Genomic DNA, 17,121 nt, shown 5'->3' on the forward strand with positions numbered 1-17,121 from the left:
CCTATGGGCCTGGCTGGTTTTAGTTAGCCCTGTTTCTGGAAGGGACTGGGAGGAGAACCAGAGTGGATGGGCTGCTGCCTCCTCCCGCCATGCCTAGGAGCTCTTTCTGAAAGGATGCAATGGTCAGGGTGTTTCTTTGCCTTGGGGAGGGCCAGGAGAATTGGCCCAGGGCAGTCTCACCTCCACCTTCTCTTTTTTTAGTGCTCAGACACTGAGGCTAGTGGGATGGGGCCAGCTAGGCTCTGTTGGCCTGCACACCACTCAGGTAAGAATGTTGGCAGCGACGTCATCTAGCTGATTCCGGTAGGCAAGCAAAGCTTTATTTGGCTGCTACTTCTTAAGCTCAGTATTGTAGTTCCTATCAGGTAGCCAGGTAAGTGGGTGGTCAGAGTGCAACCACGGGCATGCTTAAAATAGTCATCCTAATTGCATGTGCTTGTTTGCCAGCATGTGTTTAGGTATAGCACTTGCATACAATGCCCCTGGAGGCCAGAAGAGGGCATCGGGTCCCATGGACTATGACTTATAGCTGTGTGCCACTGTTTGGGCACTGGGAACCAAACCAGGGTTCTCTGCAAGAACAACCGTTACTCCAGCACCAGAAACACACCATAAACACACACACACACATCCTTCCAACAGCTACAGGGTACTCAGAATCCTCTGAGGAGCTGGTAGGCTGCTTTTCACTGGAGAAATGTCAGAAGCACAGCTAGGCTTGATGGGCCCTGATCATGAGTCTGATGCTCACAGGGGCCTGTTCTCTTAAAAACATAATTACTAGTGCAGATAAGATGGCTCAGTGGATAGAGGTGTCTGTTGCCATGCCTGACAACCTGAGTTCTACGAGCCACACACACACACACACCACAACTAATAAATGTAATTAAAATAATAATCATGAAAATGTTTTCTCAATTGGTATATTTTAGGCAGGAAGTACACAGAGGATATCTCCACAAAGCACTTGGGGTATACCCTACTACTGCCTGTCGTGATGGGATCTCAAAAGAACATGTTTCCAGGACACTGGAGGAGGAAACGCTCAAAACCTCAGTATCTTCCGCAGCATAGTGTACTAGTCCAACACACAGTAGGCTGTCTTCCCGCTGGAGATATACATACATATAGGTATAAATATATATATATATAAATACATATATAAAAATATATACGTATAAATTTTATATAGATACTGTGTTCATTTCATTGGCAATGTAAACAAACCACACAAATGAAACTGTGTAGAAACGTGCTGTCTCTATTCACAGAGCTCAGTTTACTGCGAAGCTGCCGCTTGTTTCAGCCTTCCCTTCTGTGTTCGTAGTTGGGCATGAAAAGCTTGTCTAACTAACCACACTACTGATGGCTAATTCTAGCCATTGTCATCTTTGGCAGCAAAACCGGAAGCTTGGAGTCTTTTTCACACTGATATTATATAATCATGCTAAATTAGCTGAGAAACTTCTCAGAATGTTGGATTTTTTTTTTTCTTTATAACTGGCAAAAAAAAAAAAAAAAAAAATCTAAAAATACCATCAAAGATTCCAGAGGACATTTTCATGAGTCCACCCTGGGGAAAGCTTGTCTGGGTGGTCTTGCTGCGCCATCTTTTTTTTTTTTTTAAGCACATTTTTCTTTCATGCATCAGGGCACCAGCACCTGGGACATCTACAACCTGAAGAAACTTCAGCAAAGAGGCAACGCATCACCTCCCGGGGAAGGCCAGGAGGTTTCTGTTCTCGCAGGCTCGGGGGGCTCCAGTGGTTATGTTAGGCAGTCTCTAAAGTAGACCTGGACCTTTGACTCCTGCAATACCCAGCGAGGTCACATTACTTAAGAGCCGTTGTCACGTAGTGACCTCGGTCAGCCCTAGCCCATGAGTGCTCACTGGTTAAGAGTTGATGTATCTTCATCCTTCGCCACCAAGCTTTGCTATGCTTTCTGCTGCTGATGTCATGCCACACAGATGTGTACCACGTGTTGGCGGATGCCACCCAGTGCTCCTATTGGTCCTCAAACTTGGCCTGTTTCTCTGCTGCCTGGCCTTCCCTTGGCCACTCTCCAGCTGGGCTGATGGGATGTCACAGTCTAAGGCCAGGGACGTAAAGTTAGACGGCTGGGCCATTTCCCAGCCATCCTGACCTGGGCTCTCTGAGCCATGGTTTCTTATTAAATTTGATGATAGTTTTAGTGCCTGAAGCTCTAGAATGTGAGCCACTGAACAGCTACAGGAACTATTATGCTTTATAGGAGCACAGTCATTGTGTTTGATATGTTGTAGCTAGAAGTAATTTTTCCCTTGTCCCTCGTCACAAGGGAAGGTGTTTGGAGAGATCAGATGTGAACACAGTGGTGGAGTTCATTGGTTTGCCCTCTCCTGAACTAGCTAGGGAGTGGCTGTATCACAGCGCTGACAGGTACTGATCTTGTAAATAATGCAGCTGCTCCTGGGTGTGTGTACATCTTTAGGTGAGCTCTGTACACTCAGCTTCTCACCAGTGTCCATGACATCATTTTATTGTTTGTGGATCTACTCATTTTCTCTGACTATCATCATCATCATCATCATCATCACCATCATCATCACCACTATCACCACCACCACCACCACCATCATCATCACCATCATCCTCAGTTATGAGGACGTGAGTGTGGATTTCCAGGTTCCATGGCATTTCTGTGAAGGTCAGAGGACAACTTCTGCGAGTCCATTCTATTTTTCCACTATAGCTTCTGAGGGTCGAATCCAGATCATCAGGCTTGTGTGGCAAGTGCTTTTACCCAGCAAACCATCTCCCTGACCCCGATGGGTATATCAGTTGTTTCCTTTGTCCAGTAAATCAGCTGGATGGACACTGTGTTGGATGAAGCATTTGTCCAGTGAAGCAGACCATCCATTCCTTGCCCAGGAGATCCAGAGAACCTGGTCTAGATTAATTAGACTGTACTGATTGTTTTTTGTTGGTCAACTAAATGCTTTTAGTTGTTCTAATCTTCAACCCATATAACTTCATGTTCTTCCCAGAATGCTGAGAAGGCCTTCTGTGTTGAAGAGCTTTGTTACACTTGTAGTTTATATTTGTTCTGCATTATTATGACTATCTAAAACAAAAATGGCAGCTCTAGCCCTTTCTGCATGATCAACTCTCGCAAGTTTGGACAGCAGTGCTGGGTGCCAGGCCCTTCATGATTGCCGGTATCTTATTCTTGTGCCAACAGCTCGTCTTGTTAGCAGCAGTTTTTGTAAATTTCCTGAGAGTGAAGTTGTATCTTATGAGAACTCCCAGTTGCTATAAAGTAGCGAATACCTTCACATTTATTAACAGTTGGAGCGCTCCTCTCTGACTTGCCTATGAGTGCTCTAAGCTCATTTTTCTGAACTTTGATTTTGTAAACAGTATGCTTTGAAGATACCTTTATAGGTATGTATAAGTTGAGTACTTGCATTTTTTAAATAATTGCAGAATATTTTGTATAATGGACATGGCTTTGCAGTGGTCTGACTGAGACTGTCTCTGCACGAGTTTCCAGTAGGAGCTGCTGGTTAGTATGGCTGTGGAACCTTGGGAGGTAGAGACTTGCTTGGGGACATACATTGCTCAGGGCAGGGCTTTGAGGGTTTATAGCCTTGCCCACTTCCTGTCTCCCCTCTCTGCTTGTTTGTGTGTGGATAAAGGAGGCTTGTTCAGCCATGTCCTGTCTTGCCGCCTGCCTTCCCTGCCAGCTGCCATGCCTTCCTACCAGGGATGGACTCTACCTCCCTGCAACCGTAAGCCAAAAGAAAGCTTTTGTTGAGGTATTCTGTCACAGCAACAACAAAGTAACTAATACAAACAAGGTTTGGCTAATCAGGCATCTGTTCCAGTTTTTATTTTATTTTATTTTATTGTACAAATATTGCTTTACTTGATGTGATTTTGTGGGTATATCACAGACAGATTTCTTTGTAGGGGCGGAATTATACATCAAAAAAGTACATTAGTTTTAAGTTTCAAGACATATTGTTATACATTTTTGAAATGTGCCAGTTCATGCTCTCCCACTGGCAAATGTCACATCTGTTGTCATTCTGTGTCAGGAAATAGCTATTTGTACCCTCCAAGTGACACGTGTGTAACTGCTCCTATTTTCTGTGGGTGCAACAAAATACATGCAGGGAGAAATTTCACAAAAAAAATACCTTTACTGAGCCTTAAATTTTGGAGGCTGAAAAGCCAGGATTCTTTGTTCTTTAATGGGGATCTCATGACTTCACCAGAGTGAGAATACCTGTGAAAGAAATCACTTCAGAGAGCAGAAACTGGAAACAGCTGAGGCCAGCTTGCTCTTTTTATAACAGAGACCTCGGAGCTTCATTCATCCTTTCCGAGGGTGGCGCCCTTTGACTTAGCGCCTCGTTTCCTTGTCCTATAGTGTTGGGATAGATGTGGGTTTCTAGATGTGGGACTCCTTTGGGGATCAAAAAATAAACCTGGGTGAAGAAGGCTGCCTGGAGATTTAAATTCATTGACTGGGCTTAGCTTGAGCATGCAATTCCCCACTAGGAGAGTGTGCCCCAGCTGGTTGTGGCTCCACAGCAGCACTCACAGTACCTAAAAAGAACTGCATCTATAGCCCAGTGTGACCACACTGACTGATCTCCAGATCCGAGAGAGAGAGAGAGAGAGAGAGAGAGAGAGAGAGAGAGAGAGAGAGATGCCTGTGAGTACATCACCGAGGGTTTAGTTTGGTTTGCTATACAGCACGGTCAAAAGACTGATGAGTGAAAGCTACTTACTTGGTTTTGCTTCACTGGTGTTTGAACCATGTGCCCTGGTAGGTAAATATCTTACCATGAGCTATACCCAGAAATCTTCTTGCATTTTTACTTTTGAGGCTGGGGCTCATGAAAGTGCTCCTCTTGGCCTTTCACTTACTCCATGTCTGAGACAGACCTCACACTTGTGATCCTCCTGCCTTAGCGTTTTGAGTAGCTGGGGTTTCAGGGCTGTCCATCAGATTCAATATCACTGTTGTGATTTGAAAACACTGTGTAGGCATAAGCCACGCACATATAATTTTACAGCTAGAGATATAATTTATAATTGTTACAGAGGGTTTGGTGTTTTTTTCTCTTTTCCTTGTTAAATTAGTTTCTTCTTTATTCTCATATCCACAGAGGTCCCTTTTCCTTTCCAAGACAACTCACTGTGGGCCCATCCTTAGTTTGCTTGCTTAGTTTGTTTACTTGATGCAAACTAGAGTCCTCTGAAAGGAAGTATCAGCTGAGAAAGATGTCGTTGTAGGCAAGCCTGTAGAGCATTTTCCTAATTATGTTTGATGGGGCAGGGCACATGCTTCACCCCTGAGCTGGTGGTCATAGGCGCTCTAAGAGAACAGGTTGAGCAAGCCACAACACACAAACCAGTAAGCAGCCCTCCTCCGTAGCCCCTACATAAGCTCCTGGCTCCAGGTTGCCACCCAACTTGAGTCCCTGCCCCATCTTCCTTCTGGGATGAACAATGATGTGGAATTGTAAGAAAAATAAACTCTATTGGTCACGGTGTCTCATCACAGCAAAAGAAATCCTAAGACGCTTTTACCTATATTTCTATATACTCATTTAAAATAACAAACAGCAGGGTGATAGTCATGGTGTGTAACAGCCAATAGGACCACCCAGCCAGAGTGAGACAGCTAGCTGAAACGTACAATACTACTCTATCAGGGTAACACACAAACACACACACACACACACACACACACACACACACACACACACACGATGCTGTCATTTTGTACTTTCAAAAACAGCACAGTATTATGAACATTGTTGCTTTCTTATTATCCTTACAAAGCAATATCTCATGCCTTAAATTCCAACTGTGGTATGGCTTCCTCATTCCTCTTACTCGAGGTACGGAGCCATATCAACCTGGCCTGATGCATCAGCATTGACTCCACAGGACTGTTAACAGCCTTCTCTCTACCAGTGCTTCTGTTGCCAGGCATTCTGGGAGAAACAATTGTACGTATACATGGCCCTCCACTGGTGCTCTGTCCCTCGGGTATCTGGTCCCAGGGGTGGTAGGTTGAATGCTGTGTGGTACATTTTGCTATATGGTGCCAGCTTCTTTGAGTTCTGTGATAATTTACTCTTTGTTATTGTTATTTTTGAGACAAGGTTTCTCTGTGTAGCCCTGGCTGTCCTGGGCTAGCTTTGTAAACCAGGCTGGCCTGGAACTCACAGAATTCCACCTGTCTCTGCCTCCCCGAGTGCTAGAATTAAGCGTTGCCATGCCGGTCTGATGATTTATATTTTTAACCACCAACAGCATCTAAGGAATAAGCCACTCACCCAGGAATAGGTAAGTGGCTTTCTGATTTTTGTCACCTATACAGGCAAAAGTGATACTCTGTATTTTCTGAAAGAGTGAGCCTGACCACCTGTCTGCATGTTGGCTGTTGGGGTCTGTATACAGGAGATTCCACAATGTAATCAAGGCCAGCCACCTGTATGTTAGGGTTGAAACAGACTATCGATTCCCAGCGTCCATAGCTTGCTTATCAGACTGGAAGCCAGGTTGTTGAAGTCCTGGATAACCTGCTGCAACAGCTGTCCAGTTCACCCAGCACAGCTTGGGCCTGCGGGGGAGCCAATGCAGGTCCATTTGCAGGTCATGAGCTTTGGCTCAAATGGCAGCACAACTGAAGTGTCCCAAATGGCCAGAAGGTGGCAATGTGGCCCTGTGATGGTCAGGCAACCCGTAGGCACAGATGCCAAATTCAGACTGTGGCAAGCTGTGAGGTGGGAGGGACTGTCCTGCAGTAGCCTCTCCTGACCGCTTGAGGAACCTGGCCCTTTGAGGGTTAAGTTCACTCAGCATTTATTGAAATGAGCTAACTCACGTCAAATACCGTCCTGGGTTCCTTCATTTAATCTTTATGGATGCCCCCAGTAGATAAATTATTTCTCATCTAACCAAACAGGGAAGACAATTTCTTAACATTTAGCTATAGTTATTCCATGCATGTATCATTTATTTGATTCTCAGTGTATTAACACAAGAGACACTCTCTTCATTAGCTGATTCATGCTGACTATATTTTACCTGTCCCTCTGTCCCCCACCCCTTCCAGGTTCAGTGACAATAACTGAGTTAGCCAAGAAAACTTAAAGCCCGCTGTTGTTCACATTCTAACAGTTCCCTGAGGAAGCAGATTGGATTGATGAGGACATAAAGGACCTGAGGTGGCCTGTGACACACAGCTAGGCCAGAGGGTCACATGGAGAGTCTGTGGACCCCGTGCAAGATCGTACTCAGCTGATGTGATTACTGAGTAACCTACCACTGCAGTTTTCTTAGGGGCATTGCTTTGCCGCTCTTTACTGTCCCCAGAGTTCCTTTTCTTTGTTTCTTCATGCTTCCCTAGGACATATGCCAAGTTGGCATCTGCCAAAGGGCTGTGCCAGGCTGGTGGCCACTGAGAGAGGAGAGCTCCCCAACTCACCCCTCCAGGTATCTCCATCACCATCACACTGGCCGAAGTAGCCCAGGCCATCACACCTGCCCCATCCATCCATCAGTCCGTCCGTCCATCCATCCATCCAACCATCCATCCACCCACCCACTCACACACCCCAATGCTTCCAGCACCCAGCTAAGGCCTTAGTTTACCAAGGCTAAATTTAACCAGCAGCTGCTTCATCGGATGCTGTATGTTTTCAGTGAGGCGGCTAGGGCCGCTCAGCTGGAAACTGCTAAGGGCTGCCGGCCAGGCTCACACCCATGCTTTGAGTTGAGCTCAGCATTCAAGCAGTTCCGAGAACTTGTGTCTTTCCCTCTCTTCCTTTTTAATTTTTTTAAAAAAGATTGTATTTATATCATTTCTCCCTTCCCTTTCCTCCTTCTAAATCTGCTTGTATACTGCCCCCAAGATGGAAAGAGCAACAGCCAAGAGCTAGAGGATCAAGTGAATTAGAGAGAATGATTCTCCCCTATCCCCACAGCACTAGGCAAACATTTTTTTTTTTTTTAATGATTCTGGCACCTGTCACAGACTACAGAGTTAAAAGCTTCAGGCAAGCCTTGGGTGATTGTGATGACCAAGGAACTTAGGCTTGCGAACCCCATCTCTTACTATCCCCTCGTTGGTACCAAACAGTAAGTACAAACTGGGTTTTAGTATTTTATAGAGAACCCTTCAAGACATCCAAGATAGGACTCACCTTCCAGCTCCCTCTGGTGGAAACTCTAAGGCAGGCATGAGAACAAGTGACAGCTTCACACTGTCACCAGAAGCCTGATTTTTTTTTTTTTTTTTTTCATAGACAACCACTCAGAGAAAAGCTGGATCCAGGGCTTCCATTTCCATGCAGGAAGGAATTTCAGGATGAGCCAATACGAGCCAGAGCTGGAATTTATTAAAAGCAGAAAGGCAGGCACCCAGGGAAGAGTGAGGCACACCTGAGAACCCAGGTATGGGCTGATGAAAGAAGAGCTGTGTTTCAAGAGTCCTCGTGGTGGCTACACATCGGGTTCTGATAAGACACCACCAGGAGCCAGCTCGGTGGCACAGGGGGTTGAGGACCCGTCTTTTACTGTGTGTGGTTTCTGGTGAGAGAGATCCTAAAAACTGTAGGTTTACAGGTGAGTACAAGGCCTTAAATGGATGCCACGGACAGTGTTGTAATTCTTGATTCTCAGCTGTTGAGAGGCTTCACCCAGATTCCGAGCTGAAGAGCACCTTTCCCCTTTCATGCCCACATCCTGTTTCCTGTCCGTCTGTCCTGCCACAACAGCACACAAGTCCGGTGTCCGGAAATCCCACCCCTGCACAGGGAAGAGAGCAGATGTGACTCTTAGGCAAGGTTTGTTGAATCTCATGGCCACCAATCAAGATAATGACCTTAAACTAATACTGTGAGTGTTTTCCAAAATATAATTCACTAATGTAGCAGATGGCTCCACCACAGCTGTAATTTGTCCCCAGAGACTCTCAATATATGTATCTTCTTAGAGTCAGTAATTAGTCTTAGTGATTAGAGATTAAAATCATCGTAATGCTGCTTAACTGTGCCCTCTAAGCAAGCCATAGCACTTGAGGAATTTCCAGGTATGGCAATATACATTTGAAAAACTGTTAATTAGAATATCTTGATGATTTAAAAATCAACTCAAACCCCCCCTTTTGGACCACCATTTGTGTGCTCACTACCTCAGTTATTTTTTTGCATGTGTATGTATGTGTATAGTGCGGGTGCTGGTGCGTGTTTCCGAAGCTGGGTACGTGCTCATGTGTGTGTGCAGGTGAGAAGACGCTTGTGTGAGAGTGTACGTGGCGGCCAGAGGCTGGCATCAGGTGGGTTCCGTTGCTCTCCACGTTGCCTTTTGAGGCGTGGTTCCTCACTTGAACCCAGAGGTCATCAGTTCAGCCACTCAAGCTAGCCAGCTTGCTCCAGGGATCTGGTTCTTACTTCTTGGGGAATGGCATTGCGTGGGCCACCATGTGGACCTGGCACTTAAAGGGAAGTCAGGGATCTGAAACCAGGTCCCCATGCCTGTGGGACAAGGTGAATTACGCTCTGAGTCATCTCTTTAGCCCATGTACCCCAAGTTTTAATGCTTATCTAAGACAAATGGTTGTTTTATTAAAAATTTAATTTTTAGGAAGCAGGGCTATTTTGTTGTCTCTGCTCTACTTAATGTGTATTTGCTGCTCTCTGTTGGTCCTGGCCTCCTCCTGCCTCTCAACTTTATCATTGGTTTCATGTCTTTGTCATTGTTGCTGTTGTTTTGTATATCGGATATGTCTCAGTCCTGTCCTTTAATGCACCAATCACATTCCTTATATTTAATGGCAGTTGGTAGTTTTTACTTCTCTTTAAACTTTATTTTTATATATGTACATTCAAGAATAAAATAGTGGGATTCAGTATCGTTTTGATATCTTCATTTCTGTTTTGTTTTGGTTTTTGCTTGTCTTTTGAGATAGGGTCTCTCTACATAGCCCTGGCTTGCCTGGAACTCACTTTGTAGACCAGAATGGCGTTGAACTCACAGGCATGTTCCTGCATCTACTCATGAAGACCTGCCAGCCTCTGTCTCCTAAGTGCTAGGATTAAAGGTATGCCCTGTTACACTGGTGTATCTATGCTTCTAAAGCGTGTTTATTGTTGGTTTGACTTTGCCTGTACCTCTTATTCTGTTCATTACTTTATATGCCTTGACCAAGTAGCCATTTATTCCCTTTCTCTCATTATTAATTTCCATAGCCTCGACAGAGTGTAATTGCTATAAAGTAAACAACAGCTTAAAGTCTGTAATTTCAGGGCCAGTCAGGTGGCCCAATCAGTAAAAGCGTTTTCCACGTAAGCCGAGTTTTCCACGTAAGCCATAGCCTGGGAGCCTGAATTTGATCCCCAGATCCCACCTCGGAAGGAGAGAACCAGCTTTTGACATTTGCCTTCTGACCTCCACAGGCATGCCATGGCTCATCAGGTGTCCACGCAGCTTGCCCTGCAGGCCATGCTCTTTAGAAGCAGCATCTAAGCCCTGCAGGCTTAGCTTGACCTTGCCACGCCCCTGCCTCTGCCTCCTGAGTGCGTGTGTGCATCCTATGTCCAGCTTCACTTTTACTGTTGACATATTTTATTGCCCAGGGTGGAAACAATTTTTTTTTCAGTACTTCAAATATTGCTTCATATTTTTTTTTTTACTTGCATTGTCTCCAATAACAACAGCAAAACATAGTTAAAATAATTACTAACTGGTCCTCTGAATATAAACATCTTTACTTCTTCTGTGGCTGATTTTAAGAATTTTTATCTTACATATTTAGTTTTAGAAATTTGGCTGTGCAATGTCTTGCTGTAATTTCTCCATGTGCCTTGTGCTAGACGAACCTCTAAGTTTCTTTTAGCCGTGTCACAGATGTGATTTCTTCGTCTTTCCCCTACCTTTTGGAGACTTCGATTGCATGGCTATCAGGGTGCAGCTGCTTCCCATGGTTCAGCTGCTCTGTTACTTAGCTAGCTTTTTTGAGTTCGTGTTTTGCTGCACAAGGGAGCTCCTTTGTAGGGCAGACTGTTGTCTAGCCTGTGCTCTTCCTGCCTCAGCCTCCTGAACACTGCTATCTGAATCTGGTATGTGCTGCTGTGCCCGGAAGGCTATTTTACTTTGGAGTGTGTCTTCCTGCTATGTTTGTTTATTTTTTAATTGTTTGCCTTGTCATTGAATTTGCTACTGTTCTCTATACCATGTAATCTGCTTTTAGCCCAATGCAGTGTACTTTTAATTTCAATACTATAATTTTCGTTTCAGAAAGTCCACTGCATCTTTTAAATGTACCATCAGCATTTCCACTTAACATGTTCAACACTTCCTGTAGCTTTCTGGGTGTATGGAGCTTAGTTAGAACCACTCTGATATTCTTTTCTTTTCTTTGTCTAGCATACCGTAGGGCTGCATATCAATATATATGCATTTATATATACACATATGCATTTATATAATGTATAGACAATATTTTTCTTTCAGTACTTGAAATATTGGCTTATTATATATAAATTATACATATAAATTAATATGGGAGTGCTGACTCATTCTGTAGTCAAGACTAGCCTAGTATTCACTGTATATCCCAGGCTGGCCTCAAGCTCATAGCAATCTTCCTGGGTCAGTCTCCTAGGTATTGGAATTATAGGTAGTGAGCCACCATGCCAGGCTTGACCCACAGCGATGAGCTTTTCATAGCTTTTCAGTTTTCCATACTTACACTGAGGTTGGCTGGCCCTTGTTCTCAAGCCGTGTGTGTGTGTGTGTGTGTGTGTGTGTGTGTGTGTGTGTGTGTGTGTTCCTGTGCCTGTGGAGGTCAGAAGGCGGCCATTAGTCCTCTAGAGCTGTAGTTACAGGCAGATAGGAACCACCTCATCTTTGCCCCTAAGCCAGTCTTAAATATTTGTACATGCACTCCAAGGACAGAGGCGACCCAGCACTATTGCTCCTGCCAGGTTTCTTGGTAGTGAAGTTTTCCCACCTCCTTCCTCTGGATGGTCTTCTCTGGGTCTCCAGAGTGAGAGAGTGTAGCAGAGTGTACCGATGTCCTTGTGTGGTGTAGGATCCAGAACTGAAGAGAGCAGCCTGATTCCAGTGAACACATCTGTAACCTTGATGACTCATTCTGCTCCTTGATCGCCAACCTGACAGGGAAAGTTAAGCAGCCTTCACATGGACATTATTCTTTCTGGGAGCAAGGGGACTTTGTGAATATGAAGTAGTTCAAAGAACCAATATCTTGGTTTTCATCTTTAAAATCTTATGCAAACATTTGAGAGTCTACTGTGAGTGGTAGGTGAGCATTCATCTTTCATTCAAAGAACAGACACTGAATATAGAGGAGGAGGTGCCAACAGGAAAGGCAATAGTCACAAGATAGCACCACACAGTTCCAGGGCATGTGTATTGACTAGGGCCACAGGGAGCACAGGAAGACCACACTGGCTGGTTTTGTGTTCCTCTGTGGACTCTCAAGTGTGCACTGGGGCTGACGGAGGCAGTCTTGAAGAGCTGGTGTTTCCCTGTCTGGGAAGTGAGGTTCTAATCACAGAATAACTTCCCCAGTGATATTGTGTAAAATTAGAAGCACATTCTGGAAGAATGTGCTATTTACTCCAAGTCAAACATGATGGTTTGAACTGGAGTCAACTTCTGCAGAAGTCACATGCTTAGATGCCAAAATAGAAAGGAAAATATTTTGTAGGACACGAAGTATTATTCAGAATAAATTATGACAGACAGATTCTTCTAGAGGAAATTCCCACACTTGGGACATGGCACTGCTACAGATATGAACACTGATATGTTCCTTCTCACTGGTGAGAAGCAGTCTCCATTGCTTCTAGTCTTGCTGACATCACACTTCAGTTCCTTCAGTCTTTCAGTATAGACTGAAGACCAGTGGCTCTGAGAGACACCTCCATGCCTTCATTGCTGAACCAGGACCACCAAAATGCCCAGTTTCATCGACTTAACAACTACTGAGTTCTCAGTCTTTCCAGTAGGCCAATGTAGAACTCTCCATCCCTTATCATGCAAAGCTAGCTAATAAATCTCCTTTGTGATATAATTTCATTCTGTTATAGAGAGCTCTGACTAATACAGAGAACAACTATGTGACAGAAAGAGGATCTGAGCCACAACTGTGCATCCAAAGCATTGGGTTTAGGCAAGAGAGATGGCCTTTCTCATACCTTGAACTTTCAGATTCTTTTACAGCCATAAGTCACTTCATAATTTCAAATAGGAAAGATGTATACTCTTTAAAGTGCAAAGGAGAAGGAGCAAGAAGGAACAAGAAAAAGAGACAAGCAACAATTTTGAGGAGTCAAATAATTATGAATTTTGGGCTTAGTAACAATTTTTAATGTAAATTCAAACACTAGCATGCTATGTTCTATCGATAGGTTCATGAACTTATTTTCAGAGAACAAAACAGGGAGGCAGTGAGTGAGACACCTTGTTTCAGATCTGATCTTTCTGTTTGTGTGAGAGGGTTTATTAGGAAGACAACTTAAGTTTGCAAGTAGCCAAATACCCACGAAATGTCAAGGTGTTCTCTTCAACCACTGCCCCCCACCCACCTCAAACAGCAACAAAAACATTTGGCCTGACACTTAGAAGTAAAGTTTAGCTAAAAGTTAGTCTGTGCCCCTGTGGGTATCTTTCCCAAAAGACCATGAACTAATTGAGTTATTATAGATGCATGAAATTCAGTCATTCTGTCTAGATTTTGTGTTTTGTTTTTTTTTTTTTTTAAAAAAAAAAAAAAAACAAGGTTTTGCTATGTATCCCAAGCTGGCCTTCAATTCAAAGTCTTGGTGCCTCGGCTTCCTGAGTGCTAGAATTTCATAAGCGTGTGCCACCACACCCAACTCTAAGGTAGAGTCTTAAATGTTTTACATGTTTTCAGAGTTTTGAAATTTTCTAATTTTATTTCCTCTATTGAGTCCTTATTTCTCTTAAGGAGGTGATTGTCTTAATTTTTGTGTCATTTTATACTTTATAAGGCACCATTAGTCTGTTACCCTTGGCATTCTTATTATACCCTGAGGAAGGATATTTTTATTCCATTTCAGCTCAGAAACTTGAGCTCCTGGTATCTCCCTGAAGCATCTTGGCTAGCACCTGGAAGAGTCGTGTCCAGTATCTTTATATAGTGCCTCTAGACCAGGGTCTGCTCCAAAAAAGCACATGACTGTAACACTAAAAGAAACCCAACTGCTTCCTAATGAAAAAGAATTGAAATGGAAAAAAAAAAAGAGTTAAGTATCAAAGTTAACAGCAGCTGGTGAAGAAGTGCATTAGAATCCAAGTCAGCTAGATGCTAGACTTGAGATGGTAGGCGCTCTTGACTGTTCAAGAAATGGTTTTTACATGGTATAGAGTAATAACACTGTTGATTTAGGGCTTCCTGAATACAGATAAGGTGCTATATATTTTACATTCAATGTTGCATCTTCTCCGTACAACCAACCTATGAATGGGAACCTATTGCTCCCATTTTACAGGTATAGCTGAGGCACAAAGTGACAGATCCTGCCTATCTCCAGACCTACTGAGAACCTTAACCTAAGTCTACTAAAGCTCCAACATGCTCCTTCCCAGTTCTGTTTCAGTATGAGAAAGTGTGGAATATTCCAGGAATAGTTTTAAGCTAAGAGAGCTGTATCAAGCTTTCTTGGATTAACTGGTAATATTCTCCTCAGGAAAACAAGAATTGTAAAGGGACTTTGCAGAGGGAAAGTCTGAAATATCACAATATTGGAGCTTGAGCAATAAATACATGTCAAAAAGTGTGGCTCCCTGATGGGGCTTAGACAGGTCGAAGGTTTGTTTATTTCCCTGAGTATGAAGAAAGAGCAAAGTTAGGTTATATAGTGATTTATTGCTGTTGATGATGAAAGAAAAACATCTTCTGGAGTCATAGCCGCCTTTGTCTGCTAAACAGCTGATGAGGTTGACAGTTGCTTCTTGCTTATTTTGTGTTGTTATCACTGTGGCTGGTCTCAAGAACACAGACTGGGTCAAGCACACCTTTGGCACACACTGCCGTGCCCCTGGCACCGTGTTTATGCTGAGCACTTTCCTTAAACCTGCTATAAAGTGCAATTGAGAACACATTCTAACACATTGTCCTGGAAATGCTGGGCCCAGGGCTATATCCCAGGCCTATAAGTTGTCTCTACCCCCATCTACATAAAGCCTGTTAGGAATTGCTTTGGAGAACATGGCGGCTTTGGACAGGAGGCCTCGTTCCTCTCCATCACGAGTTAAGGCTGTGGGCACGGTCAGTCAAAGGCTGTGTGAGAACATTGTACTCATGACATCCTCTCCACATTCCCAGGAAGGGAAACAAGCAAGGGATAAATTCCCAGGGAAACAGAGGCTGTATTTCCAGGGCTCTAGGGTCATCATGTTCTTTGTTCTCTGCCAGTAACAGCCCTGCTCAAAGTCCCTTGCCTTGACAGGCAGGCTGGGGGCAGCCACACAACTGCCTCTGAAGGGACCCTGCAGGGCCCAGGCTTTGCCCACAACCCAGCGAAAATCCCTGTCCCCTCACAGGGAGGAGCCGAAATTGCCTTGTCTCAAAATCTGGACAAGTCTGTCCCTTTCTTCCTTATCATTTTCTATGGAAAATGTTTGCTCCTATTTCCTATCCCTTGTCAAAGTAAGTTAAAATCTGAACCCACAGCAAGACTGGGCATTTTATATTTTTAGTGGCAAAGATCATTGGTAACTACCATCAGTCTAACAAGGGTATTCAGAGCAGAATTTAAAGATTGTCTCTAATTAGTTTAGAGTGTAAACTCTGCGGACACACACATTGGTTCAATTCCAAACTGCACAGTCACCAGAAGGTTAAAAAACAAACAACTCTCTGTCACATGGTTAAGCTTGCTCACCTTCAGTGTTTATGAACGAATGCAGCAGCCCTGTGATACCATCGTGGGGAGTTACCAGATATCTTTAGTAATCCTGTAGTCCAGCACCTATCTTTTGTATGTCCGTTAGCCCACGGCCCAGAGCACACACATTCCCACTGCACGCTCATGGCAGATACTGGGAACGTGGCTCCTGATGTACCACCAAGCCTGGAGACCTGAGTTCAGTTCCTGATACCCACATGGTGGAAGGAGAAAGGGCACTTCTGCAGGTTGTCCTCTGACTTTCTCAGCCTGGCTGTGGCACTGGTGCCGTACCGCCCACGCCCCAAATAAATACATGATTACAAAATGTAGAAGAAGAAAACTGACTCCTGACAGTTATCCTCTGACTTTCACACAGGTACCCCTTACTTGGACCATGCCAAGCTGGGCGATAGCACATGAAGATTCTTTCCTATCTTCTATGCTTGCTCTTTTCCAGGGTGTTTGAGCATTGCCACAAGCAGCTTTTTAAAAGAAGTTCTGATACTATACAAGGCGAATCAAGACTGCAGCCCTCAGTAGTGCTGGCAAAGAAGCAGAGGCGTTGCTTGTTAAAAATTGACATGAGAGGGAGACCTGAAAGGCCTAGGCCTCATGCTGGGGTGTTGAGTAATAAGGCAGTTAGGGATCTGGCCAGGATCCTGAGTGGCCTGCCAGGACAGTGCTGGCCCCTGTCCCAAACATAAAGGACAGTTTATTATTCCTATGTTTTTGTGGCTGTCTCTCAGTTCTGTGGGATCCCACAGAGATGCAGGCTTCTACTCTTGGGGAAAGGCCAGTCTTCTAGTCTTTGCCAGGGGAGTTGTTGTCAGAGGGGTCTTGCTTCCCATCATACTGGTCTGTCTCTCCTGTTACAAATCTTATTTTCAATCATCTTCCTGTACACAGTAAAATCTTTCAATTTCACTTCTCTCTAGAAAGAAAGGAGGAGGAAAAACCCTTCACACCTGCTAGCCATATTAACTACTTTCCCTTCAATACAACAGCCATATTTCTGTTTCTGTGCCACATACCAGACACTATAGTCAGCAGATCTTCCAAACCACAACCCAGTGGAAGCCCAAGGCAAGCTGACTTCTGTTTGTGAACATGAAAGCACAAAGAGAGCTGGGTGATTAGCCAAAATCATCCGTTGAAAAACGAGTTAACCT

General features: G+C 44.1%; 1 long non-coding RNA gene across 1 annotated transcript; it reads right to left on the minus strand.

Moving 5' to 3' along the window:
- Window positions 1-8,420: 8,420 nt before the first annotated feature.
- Window positions 8,421-16,188, minus strand: LOC129689103 (uncharacterized). Its single transcript, XR_008722035.1, has 3 exons — window positions 15,947-16,188; window positions 12,022-12,184; window positions 8,421-8,816 (listed from the first exon to the last, which is right to left on the minus strand). It is a non-coding gene; the product is annotated as an uncharacterized LOC129689103 (long non-coding RNA).
- Between the last annotated feature and the right edge of the window lie 933 nt (window positions 16,189-17,121).

Source organism: Psammomys obesus, unplaced genomic scaffold (genome assembly GCF_907164565.1).
Source record: "Psammomys obesus unplaced genomic scaffold, mPsaObe1.curated_primary_1811, whole genome shotgun sequence".
Taxonomy (NCBI): Eukaryota; Metazoa; Chordata; class Mammalia; order Rodentia; family Muridae; genus Psammomys; species Psammomys obesus.